Below are 19574 nucleotides of genomic sequence, written 5' to 3'. Positions count from 1 at the left end.
ATTATTATGTCTTCTTAGAGAACGGATTCTTTATCTTCATGCAATGCTCTATTTATCTCTGAATATTTTTTTGTTGTTCTGAAGTTCTTTTTGTCTGAAATCAATATTACTGCTCCATCTTCCTTTTAATGAGTGTTAGTATCATATATCTCTACCCCTTTACCCTTAAATTATTAGAATTCTTATATTCAAAATAAGAGTTTACAGACAATATATGGTTGGGTAACTTTTATTTTTAAATTTACTCTAACAATTTCTGTCTTTCCATTGGTTTATGTATACCATTCACATTTTAAGTGATTACTGAAATAGTTCAATTAATATTTACCATATTTGAAATTCTTTTTATTCACTGAATTTATCTCCTGCACTCTGACTTCCTTGGTTTAATTGATCATTTTATATTATTTTATGTCCTCTCTTAGCATATTGATTATATCATGAAAGTTTCAGTGGTTGCCCTACAATTTACACTTTTATCTATTTTAAGTCTGCTTTCAGGCAACACTATATGCTTGACATGCAGTGTGTGCATGTGCCTTATAAGAAATTATTCTCAGTTTCTTCTTCCTTCTCCTGTGACATTACCATCGTTCATTTTACCTACACACAATAATCCAATACATTGTTATTATTATTGTTTTTAAAAGTTATATTTTAGATAAAATAAGAAAGAGAAAGATATTTTACCTGTATATATTCCTTCTTTAGTGCTTTTCTTTCTTTAAACAGATCCAAGTTTCTGACATTTATCATTTTCCTTCTCTCAGATGATCTGTTAATATCTCCTGCAGAGCAAATTGGCTGGTGATAAATTCCATTTTTAATTTCTCTTTTACTTTCAAAGAATAATTTTGGTAGATAGAGAAACTTAATTTGATTTTTTTTTTAACATTGTCTTCTTCCTTCCTCTTCTCTGGTGAGAAGTCCACTGTAATTCTTATTCTTTTTCCTCTCTAGGTAAGGAGTTTTGATATTTTTTTCCTCTCTCTTTTTTTTCTCTGTTGGTGTCCTTCAGTTTGGATATTAAATATCTGAATGTAATTGTTACAGCTGAGTTAGAGGAGATATAGGATCTCACTGGAAGAGTAGGCCATTTATAGAATAAATCTTTGAGCAGAGATGGGCTTATGGAAACGGTGCATTATACAGTTCTTGCAGGTGTCATTCAAATGGAATAGTATGACATAGGCATGTCCTGGACTTGTGGCAGCTGTGAGGGATATAACTCATTTTGTCCAGCAATATATAGGACTTAGGACGGAAAGCAAGGAAAGTGGAGAGATCGTGAGGTGTGAAGCAGAACAGACTCCCATGTGCATCTCAGCCTGGGTCTTCTATCTGTGCATCTTTGGGCAAGTTGGTTCATCTCCCCAAGCTGTGGTCTCTTCACCTGCAAAATAATCCTCAATACTCATGGTTGTTTTGCAGATCATAATAATAACATAGAAACACTGAAAAGAAAGCAAATGACACATGATATTGATAAAAGAATGTAGATCTCTCCTCTTCCTCCTCCTTTTCCACTCTCTCCTCCTCATTCTCTTCCTCCTCCTCTCCTTCCTCCTCTTTATCCCTTCTTCCTTTTTTCCTTCCTTTTCTATTTCTCCTCCTCTTTTTTTCCTTTTGCTTCTACTTCTCCTCTTTCTCCTCCTTTTCCTTCTCCTCCCTTTTCTTTCTCCTCTTCCTTCTATTCTCATCTTCCTTCTCCTGCTATTCTTTCCTCTTCTCCTGTAAACTAAAGCGCTGACTCTTTATTTGGGATTTAACCAGAGAGAATCAAGTAGAGTATGAAGAGGTACTTATGTGTCAAAACTATGCAGTTACCATATGGGAACAGGTAGAATAAAAGCAAATGAAAGAAATTAGTCAGATGTTTTCACCTTGTGCCTATACTAGAGGTCTGGAATGTAATCGTCACAAGGCAGCGGGTGAATTAGAAGAGACTAGGCAAAAAGCTGGCTATGGCATGAACAGAAATTTGAATTTTATCAACATGTCTGGGTTTCTGCTCTTTGGATGATCTCTTACTGCTCTGTTTTTCCTTCTGAGTTTCATCTTGCTTCCAAAGGGAAAGGATGCATATTTGAGCCAAAGTGCTAGAGGTGGGATCAAGGTAGTGTCCTTCTAGCGCTCAGCCAGGTGGTATTGGCATTGTAATAAAAAAATAATACAACTCGAAGGAGCAAAGCCAGGGCTACTTAGCAACCTAAAGAGCCTTGTTTCTGTTAATTTAAGGGCCTGGGTTTGTTTTTATAATGAATTACCCCTTACAGGAAACAGGGAACACTACCTCAACTCTATACATAAATTCTGGACCCCAAATTGTACTTTTATCCTTCTGAGAGCCTCCTAAGGGGATGGAGTCTGAAAATAAGGATTTTTAGAGAACAGTCATCATGTTTATTTTGTTTATAACTTATTTCCTCATTCTTAATATGCTCCATTGAAGTCATTTAATAGAATCTTCTTGCTTCACACCAGTGTTCCCAGCCTTAGCTGTATAGTAGCATCACTTGAGAAACTTTGTAAAAATATCAATTACTGATTTAATTGTTTCTAGGGCATCATTATTTTAAAGCTCCCATGGGAATCAGTATATACCTAGGGTTTTAAACCACTGACTTATACACAAAGATGTGTTCCTATGTTTCAGTTAGAATTTTAGCCCATTGTCCTTGGTTTGCCCTTTGTGGCAATAGAAGACAGCTGGTCACTGGCATCCTAGAACAGAGTTCTCCAAATATTTTAAAGTAAATTAACCCCTTAGGCTTGTCCCCAAAGCTAAATCAACCTAGTACAGCTACTTCCCTTTTAGAAGCCCTTTTATCCTTTCCATTATATATGTAATTCTAATGAGGTATTCTTACAACTTTAAATATCTTAAAAGGCAAAGACTAAAATTTTGGGGTGAAATAGTTTTTATTTTAATTATAATGGTAAAACTTATTTCTAATTCATACCCATTATTCTATTGTCAAAACATTCTTATAGTATCTTAACATCTCCTATATTTGAAGCAGTTATATTTGGTGCCTGTTTAATACCTATTATTGGTGTCCAGCTTACATTATGATATAATTCCATTTACCCCCAAAACTTACACTGGAGATTTTCCTAGTTTTTTGAAGTCTTCTGTTGAGAAGAAACTACTTACACATTTCATTAAACTTAACGGGATAAGACAGGGCACTGTTGAGCACTAAGTCTCCAGGAATGATTCTGTGGAAAGCCCATTTCTGTCTTAATGCTATAACATATAGGTATATTGGATTCCTGCCTTAAATTCTCCCTGAAGCTTGTCAAATGGAAGCAAAAGCAAGGGGGAGAAAGTACCTTACATTTTAACTATTGAGTGAAAAGTAATATTTTCCCCAAAGCAATGAAGCATTTAATTTCTACCAATGTTATCTAGGGAAACTAATACCAATAGAAGAAACTTAGAAACCAGAATAAGCACTCAGCTTCCAGAGACTTCAAAAATTCTGGTTCCAGGAAACTGGAATAGAAATCTTCTTCTCAAAAGAACCTTGACTGATTTTTTTTTGCTGTTATTTACAAATTAAACTTAAGTTGCCAGCAAATTGTCAGGAATGCACATCTCTTTGGGGATTCAAAATCTGCTGACAAGCTCTGTATTATGAAGGGAGAAAGAAACTTATCCCAAAATAAATAGTGGATGATATTTTAATATATCAAATAAATGACAGTTAAACTTAACTGAACTTGCTTATGTGAGGTTTTAGGTGAGAGAGCAAATAATAAGTATTCACACATGTAAGCATAGACACTTAGAAATAAATGTTAAAAAAATAAAATGTTGATTATTTTCTTATATCAGCCCTACAATAAAACTTCCTAGCTGGGTGGTGAGACAAAAGGAATTGAGGAATCAGCAATGTTCTCACAGTTAATCTTAAATAACTAGTCACAAATATTATTGAGCACATAATAAGAAAAAATATTAAAATAAGTCTCTATTTCTATGTTGAGGAAATTTTATCTAAGTTGGCCATTAGAGGTAGACACACTGGAAGAGGATTCTATTTAATGTGGGGTCTGGACTGCACGGGAGAAGGGAGAAAGCACATAAACAGATTTTTATGATTTATAAAATTAAGTTGTGATAGTTACTGAGATCAATATTGACTAAACCTTATTTTGAGGATTAACTTTCATGTCAGCGACTAACCCACCATTTGAATTCAAAAGAGCAATAATTGACCTTAATACTGGTGATTACAGTCAAAAAGTATCCTCTGACTGGAATGCTTTCCATGTACCATATCTCAAGTGGTGCTAATGTCAAACTTATTCAATGTCAGACACACCGGGGTTTAAAGTTTCAATAGACAATTGGTCCTTTCTTCTGGGAAGTGTCTTCCACCCATAATGCTGGATCCATGGCCACCATAGTCCTATCACATTGTCCTTATTCTCTGCCAATATCAGACTGGTCTGGGGTAAACCACTGACTCACATGGTTAGTCATATTTTCCTTCAGAAATGTAAACTGAGGGACAGAGCCTGGACTTGGATTCTGAGTCATTTTAATCACAGAGCTGTAGTGAAGCACCCACAGACTCTTGAGGCAGGAGATCCAGTTTCATCCTTTCTCAAGAGTTGCTTCTTCAGTACTTCTAAAATTTTGTAAAATATCTAATATTCATGGTAAATTCTCTTTTGATAGTATGTAGTTCTCATTTTGGTTCTGTTATTTAAAATACATATAGTTCTTTACTAAGTAAGCAGTCATGACAATAGAGCTTAAGAAAGTCCTTAAGGAAATCGGCTAGTTCAACTCATTCATTACACATGAAGTAGCTGATATTCTGAGCTGGAGTCTGCTGTCTATCATGCAGAGTCCACATGTGGGATGAGAACTTAGTGCTTACTGTTGCTGAGTGTTCCATTCTAGGTCTTGAGGTTTACCAAAGTTACAAGAAAGACATGCAACACAAGCCTCTTGGTTTAGTAACCTGCCTCCATACTATGTTTCCTTATCCTCATGCTAAATTTCTCACTTTTCGTATTTCTACTTTTTATAACTTTTATTGTATGACTGAAGCAAAAGGACCGAGGATTTTCACAAATGCTCTCTCCAGCCAAAGCACCAGATTAAGTCTTATGTATTATTTATAAACAAAGTGTATTTGGATAGGGAGAGTCTGAAATAATAAATACATTGATTGATTAATTCAATAAGTACTTATTAAATTCTTAGTGTTTGCCAGTCAGTGTTCTAGTTACTGGGGGTATGGTAGTGAACATGATAAAACCTCTGCCCTTCTTGGAGCTTCACTTCTAGCTGGGGAAAAGACAATGAAGATCTGTATGTCAAATATTCATTCTATTATGTTGGAATGAGTGCTAGGAAGAAAAATACAGTAGAGAAGGGAAATAAGCATATGTATAGTGTGGTACTGTAATTTTAGAGGTGGTGTTTCCACCTGAACAACTCAGTAATAGAATTGCCATTTGCCAACCAATACTGTAAGGATAAAACATATCCTGAAGGCAATATAAAAGTAAGCCTGTGATGGAGGGTGCCAGGGGTTAAAGATATTCCAAGGGAAAGTTTCTTTAATATCTTATCACATGTTCATATAATACTGAATGTGCACTTTAAGCCTATGTCTAAACGTAGGTATGTTTTTAGCCCAAACTTCTGAGAGACTATGTAGCCATCTGGAATTACTCATCAAGACAACCTTACCATCTTAGGCAAGGTAATTTTTATGCTTTGAATTTTACAGTATAGCCAAGTGACTCAGTCTTTGAATTTTACAATATAGCCAAGAGACTCAGACACAGTGACACTTGTTCATCTTTCCTGAGGCTCCTATTCAAGGAATTGGTTTATGTTACATTTCTTGTGGTAAGGTCTGAATTAGGGTTGTTAAACGAAGTCCCAAACACAATCTTGTTACAAATGCTTCTTAGATGATTATTTTATTTAGGATTGAAGTTTATTTTTTATTGTTATTTTGCCAAATACAGCTTAAGAGCTCTTGACTAACAGTTAACAGAAAACATAAGGAGTCAGATAAATTGATTTACATTCAACATGTCATCATTTTGGTGCCAATTTTCAATACATCTGTGAAAGGTAAAATTTTCTACCTAAATTAAACTAATTTCAAATGAGAGAATTATTTTGCTTTACTTTACCCAATAATGGACCATCTGCTCAATGACCTTGACTTTGTTTAGGCCTAAGAGAGCACAGTGCCATTCACCAAGAGAGAAGGCAGGGATAGTTATTTCTCTCCTATTTTTAAAGATATTGCCAATAAGCCATTTTTCTTGTAACCCTTTAAACCATTTGGTAAGTTTTGGAAGAATGAAACCTTACGGTTGCATATTCATTTAGTGTTGGAACATGAGTAGAATTCAACCTTTTCAATTTCTTTAATAGAAAAACAAATGTGGCCTTTCACTGAAATAATAATAAAGCTTTTTCTTTTTGTATTATTTAAAAAAGAGGGACACTTTTTCATCTAAGTTTTTTTCAAACTAGATTCAAGAATCACAAAGCCCAGTATTTATTCAATTTCCCCCCCATTCTACCTCCCTCCTTTTTGTAAGCACTTATTAAACATCTAGTATGTGCCAGGAATTTGCTGGATACTAGCAACTTAAAAAAATGAATAAATCCCTTAAAAAACTTAAGTAAAAAACATAAATAACTAAATATAAAATAAGCGCCACTTCTATCTCTCAACAGGGCTGATCACCCTGCAAACTCATCTCTCTGTTTCCTGCCCCCTACAGTCTGTTCTCTACATAGCAACCAGATTAATTTTGCATACAAAAATTAGATCCTGTAATTCTCATGTCCAAAACCTTTCTGTGGCCTCTCATGTCACTTAAAATAAATTCCAAAGTCCTTACCATAGTAAGCTCATGACATGATTTGACTCAACCATCTCTCTGCCTGCTCTCCCCACTATCATGTTGTTCAGGACACATGGACCTACTTTCTCTTCTTAGAGCTCCCAAACATGTCTCTGCCTCAGGGACTTTGCAAGTGTTTCTGTTTGAAATGATTTTCCGCTCGATTTTTTAATGATTTCTCTCTTCAAGTTTCTGCTCAAATTCTGCCTCCTCAGAATCCTTCTCTGATTGCTCTATTCCTTTCTATAATGATGGGGAACTCAGAGAAGGACTCTATGATGTCGTACCACTTTAGTTTTAATAACACTTATCACCACTTGACAACATATTTATTTCTTTATGACACAATCCACTTCCAAGATTTGAAGTTGTATGCAGGAAGCGATTTTTCTTTCTGTTTGTTTACATGTACATTCCTGTCCTCCAGAAATGAGCCTGGCACAGAGCAAGTACTCAACTGATGATACTGAAATGATTTCACACATGATGATAGCACAGATGGGCAAGTGGAGTGACCAGTAAGCTGGGGAAGTCAGGGGACAAGTCAATGAAGTAAAATGTGACAGTGGTGCCAAAGATGAGCAGAGATTTGATTGATAGGGAAAGAAAGAAAGGGAATTTCATGAAAGATACATCTGTACAAGGTGGGCACCCAATAATGTGATGAATTAAATTAACCCAGGGCATGGGGTGCTTGGGAGCAATTAGGTTCAGTTTACCTGGAAGACACAAATATGCTAGTCATTATTTTTGAGATGTGAATCAGAACAGTGGGGTTTCTCTGAGGTTTAAGCATAGGAGGAAACCAAGAGAGACTCTAATGCTGGGTAATGCCTTTTTTTAAAGCAATGTGTGCTTTCTCCTAAACTTCTTACTGGTGATAAGTATCTCCATGAAGAATTTGCATTCAACTTTAATGGGTTTATGATAATTAAGTTGTTTTAAGGAATGAATCCTTTTGTCACTCTATTATCAAAATTATTTATGAGCAGAGAGGTATACTCTACTTCTGCAGGTTTGAATTTACCTGCTCTTTTTACTGTTCCAGCTATAAGCACAATGCAGGCGCATAGGAGCTCAGTAAATGATGACTAGAGCGAGTTTTAACCTTTTTATTTTAAATCTAAATATTCTAATTTTTAATCATATTTTATTGGTTATGCTATTACCAATTTTCCCAATTTTCACCCCACACTCCCTCAGGCAATCCCCACACCATTGTTCATGTCCATTGGGTCATGTGTATAAGTTCTTTGGCTGCTCCATTTCCTATTGCTGTACTTAACATCCCCATGGGTATTCTGTAACTACCTATTTGCGTGTGTGTGTTGGGGGGTGAGGTTCAGAAGAGGGACAGTCATCTTTGCCCACCATTCTGTCTGGGAGAAAGCTGTCCCCCAGCTCTCACCTTGGTGCCAGACACTTCAGTTCCACCCTGTATGCCATTGGTGCCTTTCAAGCTGCTACCTGGGTGCTGGAGCTCAGAGGGAGTGAGTCCGAGTAAGTCTGTGTGTGGGTTTTTAAGAACTGCTTGGGACTCCAAAAATTTCTTCTACCAGCTCAGTCCCCACTGGTTTTTGCAGCCAAAAGTTATGGAGAATTATCTTCCCAGCATTGGAACCCTGGGTTGGGGAGCCTGGTGTGGGGCTGGAACTCCTCACTCCCGAGATATCCTCCCAAATATTTATCCACCACACGTGAATGTAGGACCAGCCCATTCTGCATCTCTGCCCCTCCTACCAGTCAGGATGGATATGGTTTCTTTATTTCCATAGTGGTCAGACTTCCATTCCACTCAATTTCTGATGGTTCTGAATGATAGCTGTTGTTTAATTTAGTTGTAATTTTGATGTGGTTGTGTGAGGACGTAATCTGTATTTATCTATGCTGCTATCTTGACCAGAATTCCACTTAAATATTTTATTTTTATTTTTTAAGTATATTTTATTGATTATGTTGTTACAATAGTTCCAATTTTTCCCCCTTTGCTCCCCTCTTCCCAGTACCCTCTTGCCCCAGCAATCACACCCCCTTTAGTTCATGTCCATTGGTCATGCATATAGATTCCTGGGCTTCACCCTTTCCTAGATTCTTCTTCTTTTTAAAATAATTAATTAATTATTTATAATAATAAAAAATAACAATTCCCCCCTCTCAGATTTAGACCCTTTATAATCTTATAAAGGACAATGGGTGAAGGTCTCGTGCTTCTCTAGCTGCTTCAAGCTGGACATGGTCATCATCCTACCTACCCTTGCATCCAGAAATCCCTAGTAAGAGTGAGGGTGTGGAGGGAAGAGTGGCATTCCCACATGGGGAAGGATCTTGCAGACTCCAGGTCACCTGGCTGTCCCCAGACCATGGCATACTTGGTTTAACAGGCTGGCATCCTTGTATTCTGAGGGCAACAGATTTGGCAACAGGGTTAAAAGGCACCATTCAGTCCATAACCACTAGATGACAAAAGGCAGGGATTAATTTTTCAGTGTCCCACATTAGGAAAAAAAAAAGGCTTCTTTGGAGGAAGGTGTGCAAGGCATGTCACAGCTGTCCAAAACCCTTTTGCCCACTATACTTAGTCAATCCCAGTTCCTTAGGGCTTTTTGTTAACGACCAGAGCTGAAGCATGTCTCCTTTAGGCATGACATTCCAGTCAAAATCATGGTCAACAAAACCTCTATTAACAACTGGTATTATTAGTTCTATGCAAAGAACCTTATGTCATTGCTTACTTCTTCAGAATGCCAAATTCTGGAGGGATCAGGTAGGGAGAAAAATATACAGTGTGAAGGAAAATCCTTGTCCTAATACTCACTAAAATTGCATTTCCATACTTTAAAATTTCTTTTGTTCATTGTCCTACGTGTGAGGGTTTTTTTTAGAGGGTAGAGGGGGGGATTTGCTGGCTCATTTATTTATTTTGCTTTCATTATTTTTTTTCCCCACTAAAAATTTTTGTTTGTTTGTTTTTATATTACAGTTGTTCCACTTTTTTCATTATTGCTTCCCCGCAGCCTGCCCACCGCTTCTCCAACAGTCAGTCCCCACTCAGTTGTCTATGTCCATGTGTCATTAATACATGTTCTTTAACTAGACCCTTTCCTTTCTTACCACCTTCTCTCTCTTCCTTCTTGTCACTGTTAGTCTACTCCTTGTTTACATACCTCTGGTTCAATTTTGCTCATTTGTTTGTGTTGTTCATTAGTTTCCTATCATAGGTGATAGCATGTGGTATTTTTCTTTCATTGCCTAGCTTATTTCACTAAGCATAATTCTCTCTAGTTCCATCCATGTTGTTGCAAATGGTAGAAGTTCTTTCTTTCTGCTACATAGTACTCCATTGTGTAAATGTACCACAGTTTTTTGATCCACTCATTTACAGATGGGCACTTAGGTTGTTTCCAGCACTTGGCTATTGTAAATAGTGCTTTTATGAACATAGGGGTGCATAGGTTCTTTTGATTTGGTGTTTCAGGATTCTTCAGATACAATCCTAGCAATGGAATTGCTGGTTCAAAAGGCAGTTCCATTTTTAGTTTTTTAAGTAAATTCAATACTGTTTTCCATAGTGGCTGCACCTGTCTGTCTGCATTCCCACCAGCAGTGCACTAGGGTTCCCATTTCTCCACATCCTCGCCAGCACATGTTGTTTATTGATTTGTTGATGATGGCCATTCTGACTGGTGTGTGGTAGTATCTCATTATGGTTTTTATTTGCATCTCTCTGATGGCTAGTGATGTTGAGCATTCTTTCATATGTCTATGGGCCCTCTGTATATCCTCTTTGGAGAAGTGTTTGTTCAGGTCTTTTGCCCATTTTTTAATTGGGTCGTCTGTCTTCTTGGTTTTGAGTCATATAAATTCTCTATATATTTTGGGGATCAATCCCTTGTCTGAGATATCATTAGCAAATATATTTTCCCATATAGTTGGTTCCCTTTTCATCTTGCTGATGTTTTCTTTTGCTGAGCAGAAACTCTTTAGTTTGATGTTGTCCCATTTATTTATTTATTCTTTCCTTTATTTCCCTTGCCTTAGGAGATATATCAGTGAAAATATTACTGCCTGGGATATCTGAAATTGTCCTGCTTATGTTTTCCTCTAGGACTTTTATGGTGTCACAGCTTACATTTAAATTTTTGATCCATCTTGAGTTTATTTTGATGTATGTTGTAAGTTGGTGATCTAGTTTCATTTTTTTGCATATCCCTGTCCAGTTCTCCCAAAACCATTTGTTGAAGAGGTTCTTTTCACTCCATTTTATGTTCCTTCCTTCTTGTCAAATATTAGTTGACCATGTAAACCTGGGTTTATTTCTGGGATCTCTATTCTGATCCATAGATCTATATGTCTGTTCTTTTCCAGTACCAGGCTGTTTTGATTACCGTGAACTTGTAGTATAGTTTGGTATCAGGTATTGCGATTCTTCCTACTGTGTTCTTCTTCCTCAAGATTGCTGTGGCTTTGGGGCGTCTTTTTTGGATCCATATAAATTTTTGAAGTATTTATTCTAGGTCTGTGAATATGTCGTTGGTATTTTAATAGGGATTGCATTGAATCTATAAATTGCTTTGGGTAGTATGTACATTTTAATGATGTTGATTCTTCCCATCCATGAACATGGTATATGCTTCCATTTATTTGTATCTTCTTTAATTTCTTTCTTCAGTGTTATGTAGTTTTCTGAGTACAGGTCTTTTACCTCCTTGGTTAAGTTTATTCCTAGGTACTTTATTTTTTTTTTTGTTGCTATAGTAACTGGGATTTTTTTTTTTAGTTTCTATGTCTGATATTTTATTGTTGGTGTACAGATGCCTTCGATTTCTGAATATTGATTTTGTAACCTGCTATTTTGTCAGATTCACTTATTAGGTTGAGTAGTTTTCCTGTGGAGTCTATAGGATTTTCTATGTACACTATCATGTTGTCTGCAAATAATGACAGTTTTACTTCCTCTTTTCCAATTTGGATGCCTTCTATTTCTTTTTCTTGTCTGATTGCTGTGGATAGAACTTCCAAGACTGTGTTGAATAGGAGTGGAGAAAGTGGACATCTTTGTCTTGTTCCTGACCTCAGGGGAAATGCTTTCAGTGTTTGCCCATTGAATATGATGTTGGCTTCAGGTTTCTGACCGTGCTGTATGATCTTTCTAATGCATTTCTGGACCCGGTTTGCCAATATTTTGTTGAGGATTTAGGCATTTATGTTCATCAGTGATATTGGCCTGTAGTTTTTTTTCTTTGTTGTGTCTTGACCTGGTTTTGGAATTACAGTAAAACTGGCTTCATAGAAAGAGTTTGGGAATCTTCCCTCTTCTTGGATTTTTTTGGAGTAGATTGAGAAGGATAGGCATTAGTTCTTTCCTAAATGTTTTGAAAAATTCACCTGTGAAGCCATCTGGTCCACGGCTTTGTTTGCCGGGAGTTTTCTGATAAGTGCTTCAATTTCACTAGTTGTTATTGGTGTGTTCAGGCTTTCTGCTTCTTCTTGATTCAGTTTTGGAAGATTATATGTTTCCAGAAAATTTTCCATTTCATCTAGGTTGTCAAATTTCTTGTGATACAGTTGTTCATAATAATTTCTTATAATACTTTGTATTTCTGTGGTATTGGTTGAGATTTCCCTTCTTTCATTTCTGATTTTATTTATTTGAGTCCTCTTTTTTTTTCTTGATGAGTATGATTAAAGGTTTGTTGATTTTATCTTTTCAAAGAACCAGCTGCTACTTTTGTTGATCTTTTGAATTGTTTGTTTAGTATTTATGTTATTTAATTCTGCTCTGATCTTGATGATTTCCTCCCTTCTACTCACATTGGGCTTGTTTGTTGTTGTTGTTCTAGTTCTTGTAGCTGTTGGGTTAGATTTTTTATTAGAGATTCTTCTATTCTTTTTTATGTAGGCCTATATTGCTATGAACTTTCCTCTCAGGACTGTTTTCACTGTTTCCCATAGGTTTTGAGTTTTTGTGTGTTCATTATCATTTGTTTCCAAAAACTTTTTGATTTCTCCCTTGATGTCATTATTAACCCATTCGATATTTAATATCATGTTATTCATTCTCCATGAGTTTTAATGTCTTTGATTTTTTTCCTTGAGGTTGATTTGCATTTTCAAGCCATTTTGATCTGAGAAGATGCATGATATAATTTCAATATTCTTGATTTGTTGAGGTTTGTTTTGTGTCCTAGCATGTGGTCTATCTTTGAAAATGTTCCATGTGCACTTGAAAGAATGTATATTTTGCTTCTTTGGGGTGAAAAGTTCTATATATATCAACTAAGTCCATTTGATCTGGAGTGTTGTTCAGTGCCTCAATATCCTTGGTGTTTCTTTGCTTTGAAGATCTGTCCATTGTTGACAGTGGGATGTTAAAGTCCCCTACTATGAATATGTTACTCTCTATCTCCTTCCTGATGTCTTTCAAAGTTTTCCTTACATATTTGGGTGCTACTATGTTGGGTGCATATATGTTTACAAGGGTTATATTTCTTAATGGAATTTTCCCTTAAGTATTATGAAATGCCCTTCTTTGTCTCTTTTTATGGCCTTTGCTGTGCAATCTGTTTTGTGTGATATAAGTATTGTTAGCCCAGCTTTTTTTTTTCATGTCCATTTGGTTCAAAGTTTTTTTCCATCCCTTCACTTTCAGTCTGTGTAGATCTTTGTATTATAGACAGTACATATGTGGGTCATATGTTCTAATCCATTCAGCTACCCTATGTCTTTTGATTGGTGCATTTCATTTATTTACATTTACGGTTATTATAATAGGTACTTATTCGTTGTCATTTTCCCCCTTTGTACTTGTGTTCCTCTCTGTCCCTGTTTCTTCATCTTCTTAAAGCAGACCCTTTAGCATCTTTTGCAATGCTGGTTTGGTGGAGATGTATAATTTTAGCCTTCTTCTGTCTAAAAAGACAAAAGCCTCCTTATTTCACCTTCCATTTTGAGTGAGAGCCTTGCTGGGTAGAGTAGTCTTGGTTGTAGGCTTTTGTTTTTCATTACTTGGAATATTTTTTTGCCATTCCCTTCTGGCTTGTAGTGTTTCTGCTGAGAAATCTGATGATAGCCTTATTGGAGCTCCCTTGTATGTTATTAGCTGTTTCTCTCTTGCTGCTTTTAGGATTCTCTCGTTGTATTTCAATGTTGCCATTTTAATTATGATGTATCTTGAAGTGGGCTTGTTGGTGTTCATCTTCATTGGGACCCTCTGTGCCTCCTGGACTTGTGTGACTTTTTCTCTCATCAAGTTAGGGAAGTTTTCTCCTTCTGGTATTCCTAGGATACAGATATTATTACGTTTCATGTTGTCCTGCAGCTCTCTCAAAACGTCTTCATTCTTTTTTAGTATTTTTTTATTTTGTTGCACTGTCTGGGAGTCTTTTTTTTTTTTTTTTTTTTTTTTTTATGTTGTCTTCCAGCTCACTGATCTGATCTTCTGCTTCATCTAGTCTGCTTTTAATTCCTTCTACTGTATTCTTCAATTCAAAAACTGTATTCTTCATTTCCTCCTGGCTCTTATTGATAGCTTCTATGTCCTTTTTCATGCTGGTGTAATTCTCAGTAAGTTCCTTGTAGTTTCCCTGGAGTTTTTTGTAGTTTTCTTTGAGCTTGCTGAGCTCATTGAGCTTCTCTATAATCCATCTTTTGAATTCCATGTCTGATAGTTTGCTTTCCTCTATTTCATTTAGCACTCTTTCTGGGGATTTCTCCTTTCATTTCGATGGGGGGTTGTTTCCCAATCTCCCCATTTTTGGGACTCTTCTTGTGTGTTGCTGCTTCTTAGATTGATCTACACTTCCTGGATCTGCCCCTAGTAGCGTCATATTGTGTACCAGTCTGGGCCTAGGCAGCCTGTTGAAGACTACTGCCATTGTCTGTCCCCTTTAGTTGTTAATCTATTCAATTTGTGATCAGCCTTCAGGCTTAAGTACCCAGGGTGGGGCGGATTAATTCCTGCAGGCGGGGCTTTCGCTTCCCTTCAGGCTGACACCACTTGGAGGGGAATGGTCTGCCTGCAGTATGAGGAATGAGTCAGCACCCGTTCAGCTGCTCCCTCAGTTCTCTCCTCAAAGCCACCACCCCAAAATTTCCCCAAGCATATCTAGTCCTTTCTTTCCTCCCTCTGCTTGAGTCCAGGGTAAGTGGGTGCCAGAATATTTTCATACGTGATCTGCTTAAGAGCTTTTTTCTCCAGATGTTTCTCTTGGGCCAGCAAAATACCCTGTGGCTTTTTGCTATTCACTCCTGGATGTCACTTATCTTTCTGCTCTGTTTCTGTAGGCTGGGAAGCCCAGCTGGGGGTTTAGACTCTGCCCTTCTCAGAGAGAACCCCCAGCTGCTGAGCTGTTTCTCAGTCACTTCAGCTGCCACCTGTGGGAGCCCAGCCAGCCCTTTCACGTCTCCGCACTCCCTACCAGTCACGTTGTGATGTAGTGGCCTTTTCTGTCTCTCCATGGTTATGAGACTTCTCTCCAGCTAGTGTTCAGTTGGTTATTCCAGATGATTTGTCCACAATTAGGTTGTAAGTCCAGACTGGTCCTGGGAGGAGGTTAGTGTAGCTTCCACTTACTCCTCTGCCATCTTGGATCTCTTCAATTAAATATTTTTAAGTGAATTATGAGTATATACTATGGAATTTTTTTAAAAAGACTATCCATCTTTCATTTATCCATCCATATTTTTAATTGCTGTCAGTATATAAAATGGGCTGTATCTTGCTGGTCAGAATGCTCGTTTGAACCTGTTTGCAACAGTTTCATGTCATTGCCACCCTTCAGAGACCAGGAGAAGTGCCATCTCCTCTGTAGGACAGTGACAGTGTTTTCCACCCTTGGAGTTCTAGGTCTTATCAGCACTACTTCTTTGGTACAAGTCACCCTGCCTTCTAACAATTTAAATTTATGAGTGTGCATTGCAGATAGAGGAGTAATTAAAATATTGATTGTGCCGCCCACCCATATATGAAGTTCCTCAAGGATGGGAGTAGCTACTTACATTTAACTGTGTCTCAAGCATCAGATACAATGTATTTTATTTATTCAATTAACACATATTGCTGATGATTATATAAGTCAGGCACTGTTTAGCAAGCTTTATATGGGGCATAAGACAATAAACAAAAAGATAAAGCCCCTTACCTTCAGTGTCTTGTAGTCTAATGTGAGTAGACAGTAAGTAAGTAACTAATTAAATAATGTGGTATGTAAGGCATTGGTAATTGTTAAGGACAATAAAGCAGGGAAGATAGTTGGTGGTGCTTGTCAAGGGGAAACTTGCAGGTCAATATAAGTTGTTCTGAGAAGGCCTCAGAAAGAAGACAGCATTTGTGAAAAGACCTCAAGAATGGGAGGTTGTACATTTGTCTCTAGCCATTTTCAGTGCTCTGGGTACAGATGGATATTAAGAAGATAATTCTCCAGATATAGAAAGCAACACATAGAGAAGACCCAAGGTGAGGGTATGCCTGGATTGTCCTAGAATAATTAGTAGAACAGAGTGGCTACAGCAGAGGAAGTGAGGAGGAGAGTGAAAAGTGAAAGGAAATGGGGTCAGACAGAAAATAGGCATTCAGAAAGTCGAGCATTTGTGGGTGATGTAAGGATTTCGACTTTTCTTAGAGTATATATGGGCCACTGGAGGATTCTAAGCAGAGGAGTGACGTGACTTGATTTATGGGATTGCTCTGACCTCTGTCAGTGGGTAAGGTCAGACATAGAATTTGAAGTGGTCTTGGAATGTGAATCAGGCCAGGAGAGCTTCACTGAAGGCTGGAAAAAGGACTGCACAGGAAGGTAGGATTTGCTATTGGCTCCTGAGTTCCACAACTCTTTTTAGGCTTTGGGACACTGAATTGCCTGCGCCTTTCAGACCACCAGATCTCTCTCTCCTGACAGTTGAATTCTGGCAAGTTTGACCTGTTACAGATAAGATGTTTTTTACTTTATATTTTTTAAATTTTGAGTAGGCACAGGACATACTAGATTAGCATATCAAAATTTACTAATTGTGCCCTGGCTGGGTGGCTCAACTGGTTGGGACATCTCCCAGGCACCAAAGGGTTGCAGGTTCAATTCCTGGTCAGGGCACATGTAGGAGGCAGGTGATCTCTCTGTCTCTCTCTCCTGCCCCTCCTGGCCTCCCTCCCTCTCTCTCCCTGTTTCTCCACTCTCCCTCTCTCTGCTTTTCTCTCCCTTTCCCTCCCTCTCTTGTGCTTTCTCTAGAATCAGTGAGCATATCCTTGGGTCAGGGTTTAAATTTATTTTTTAATGTACTAACTGTAATATATCTTTTCTAATAAAAAGAGATGATTGTGTTATGACAAAAGAATGATTTTTTAAAAACATTAAACCATGGATGAATAAATGTCTGAAGATAACTTAATGCCAAAGTTGGGCCTTATTTTAAATTTTGAACCTGTCAAAATGTATCTGGTGTTCCCATGCCCTCTTCTTTAATCCTCATGCCTTCTCAGGTTTAGCCCCTGACTGCTCAGGGCTTGGCCTACAGGATATTTCTGTCTTCCTCATTCTTAAGTAATGTCACATGTTCAAGCCCATTTTTTTTTCCATATCTTTTGTTCTGCTAGGTGCCTAAGAGTTTAAATTATTTTCTTATGAACCATGGCTAAGGAAAGGTAACTGTCATCACTCTCAAATAATGTCATTTCTTAATTTAGTTAAAGTGATGTGTAAATTTGAGGAGGTTGGTTGCAGGTGTATAGTTTTCATTTATAACATGTGTTGCCACCTTTCAAACCACCCAGAGTGGAGATGCCCATTGTGATGAAATGAATGACCACTAGTCTCCCTGGGAATATTGTGCTGCCTGGGGTATTGTTTTAAAATGTAGGATTTATCATTGTTCAGGCATGGTGAGGCCAGCAGATCAGAGGATGGTTGCCTTTGAGAAGATAGATGGTTAGACTCATAGATGCCTGTAGTAGAGGGAGCACAGCATACAATGGGGGATGTGTGAGGGAGCAGCGGGGCTTGGAGGAAGCAGAAGGAACAGGGAAAACATGAGTGGGAGCCTTTATTGTCCTTTATTTTGGTTTCCATAGGGAAAAAAATGGATGTGGCAGAGGAAGGAGGCATAAATTTGGCTTATTTGAATAAGTTTCCCAGGCTCTGGAATATAGGGGCTGTCCCTGGTTATCTGGTACCTGGCCCTGGTGGGATTAGGGCAGGTGGGCTGTGGCCCAGAGCATGAGAGCCCCTTAGAGGAGGTGTTTGGGGTATGGGCTCTGGATTGGTTGGTTTGCATATGAAAGATGTGCTGCCAGGCATAACTTACTACCTCTAGGAATTGGCTAGCCTTACCAGGGGCAGCCTCTGCAGTGTCAGCAAGGCCCCAGGTGTTGAAGGATCAGAGATAAGTGGTTAATACAGACATAAGGGCTTATATTCTATCTGTAGAAGAGTGCATGTCTCCTGGTCACATGAAACATATCCAGTAACTCCCAACAGAAGAAAAATTAAATGTATCTTCCCCAAGTGTGAACTCGAATAAGCAAAACATACATACTGATGAAGTTTTAAGTTAAATGAAGTTTTAAGTTTCTTTTACTGCAAGAGAGATTTTAATAGGTTTCGTATTAGTTTCTGATATCCTGGAACCTGGCAGACTGTAAACCTCTCTACTTGGAATAAATCCTTAAAAGGATCTCTGATATAGTCATGATGGTACACAGGTTTGTTGTCCACAATAAAGGTCCAAGTCATTTCTCACTCATATATTTGCCCCCAGAAGTTAAGTGTCTTCAAAATATGTCTTCATAAAGGAAAAAAAAAATCATTTCAGATCACTTGAATCACACCAGAGTGCTCTTTAAAAATGTGCCAGAAGACCTCTCTACAACTGCTTGTTAAGTTGTCCTCCTTGCTGGGTGTTGCAATGCTTATTTGTGTATTTCTGTGAACAATATCCAGGCTGCTACAGGAGAAGATCCATTAATGCCCCCAAATTTGCATTTGTTTAGCAGTATTCTCAATTCACCCACTGGTGTGGGAGAACACATCATGACACCTCCCTTGTACGCTGCACAGAAACACTATGATGGAAGGTAAGAGGGATTGATCTGTGGAGAATTTGGATTCATTTTAAAAAATCAGCTGTGGGACCTGCCAAATTGCTACTATCTATCCCAGACATGATGCTCATTAAGAAACCCCATTGGCTCATGATTTATTGATTGGAGACCAAATATCCTAGAAGACTCATAATTTAGTCTTTGAATGGGCTTTTAAACTCCTCTCCTGCATCCCTCGAATGGATCATGCTTCAGACCATTAGCACTGGACTTAATCTGTATAAAAATTTATCCAGTCTACTTTCTATTTCATTACTTAGATTGTTACCTAAAGAGCTTATGTAGCTGAATCTATTTAAACAACAGATTTTTAAAAAAAATGATATGATTAGTCATATTAAATGCTAAAACAATTTTTAAATAAAATGTTATTTCATATCTCAGTTTTAATATTTGAGCTGAAATGTTTTCTGGGTGTAGGGGTTAGAATTCTATTCATATGGATCAAACTGAAGATATTTTTATTTCAAAATAAGCTTTCTTTTAATTTGGAGGAGAAAAAAATCAAAATGCCAGACTTTTCTGTTTTCCTTTCAACCTCTCCAGATATTGAGGATATTTAATAATATATGCAAATACTTGAAAC

Source organism: Furipterus horrens, unplaced genomic scaffold (genome assembly GCF_987537825.1).
Source record: "Furipterus horrens unplaced genomic scaffold, mFurHor1.1.pri manual_scaffold_6, whole genome shotgun sequence".
Classification (NCBI taxonomy): Eukaryota; Metazoa; Chordata; class Mammalia; order Chiroptera; family Furipteridae; genus Furipterus; species Furipterus horrens.
Note: the sequence above shows the minus strand (reverse complement) of the source record.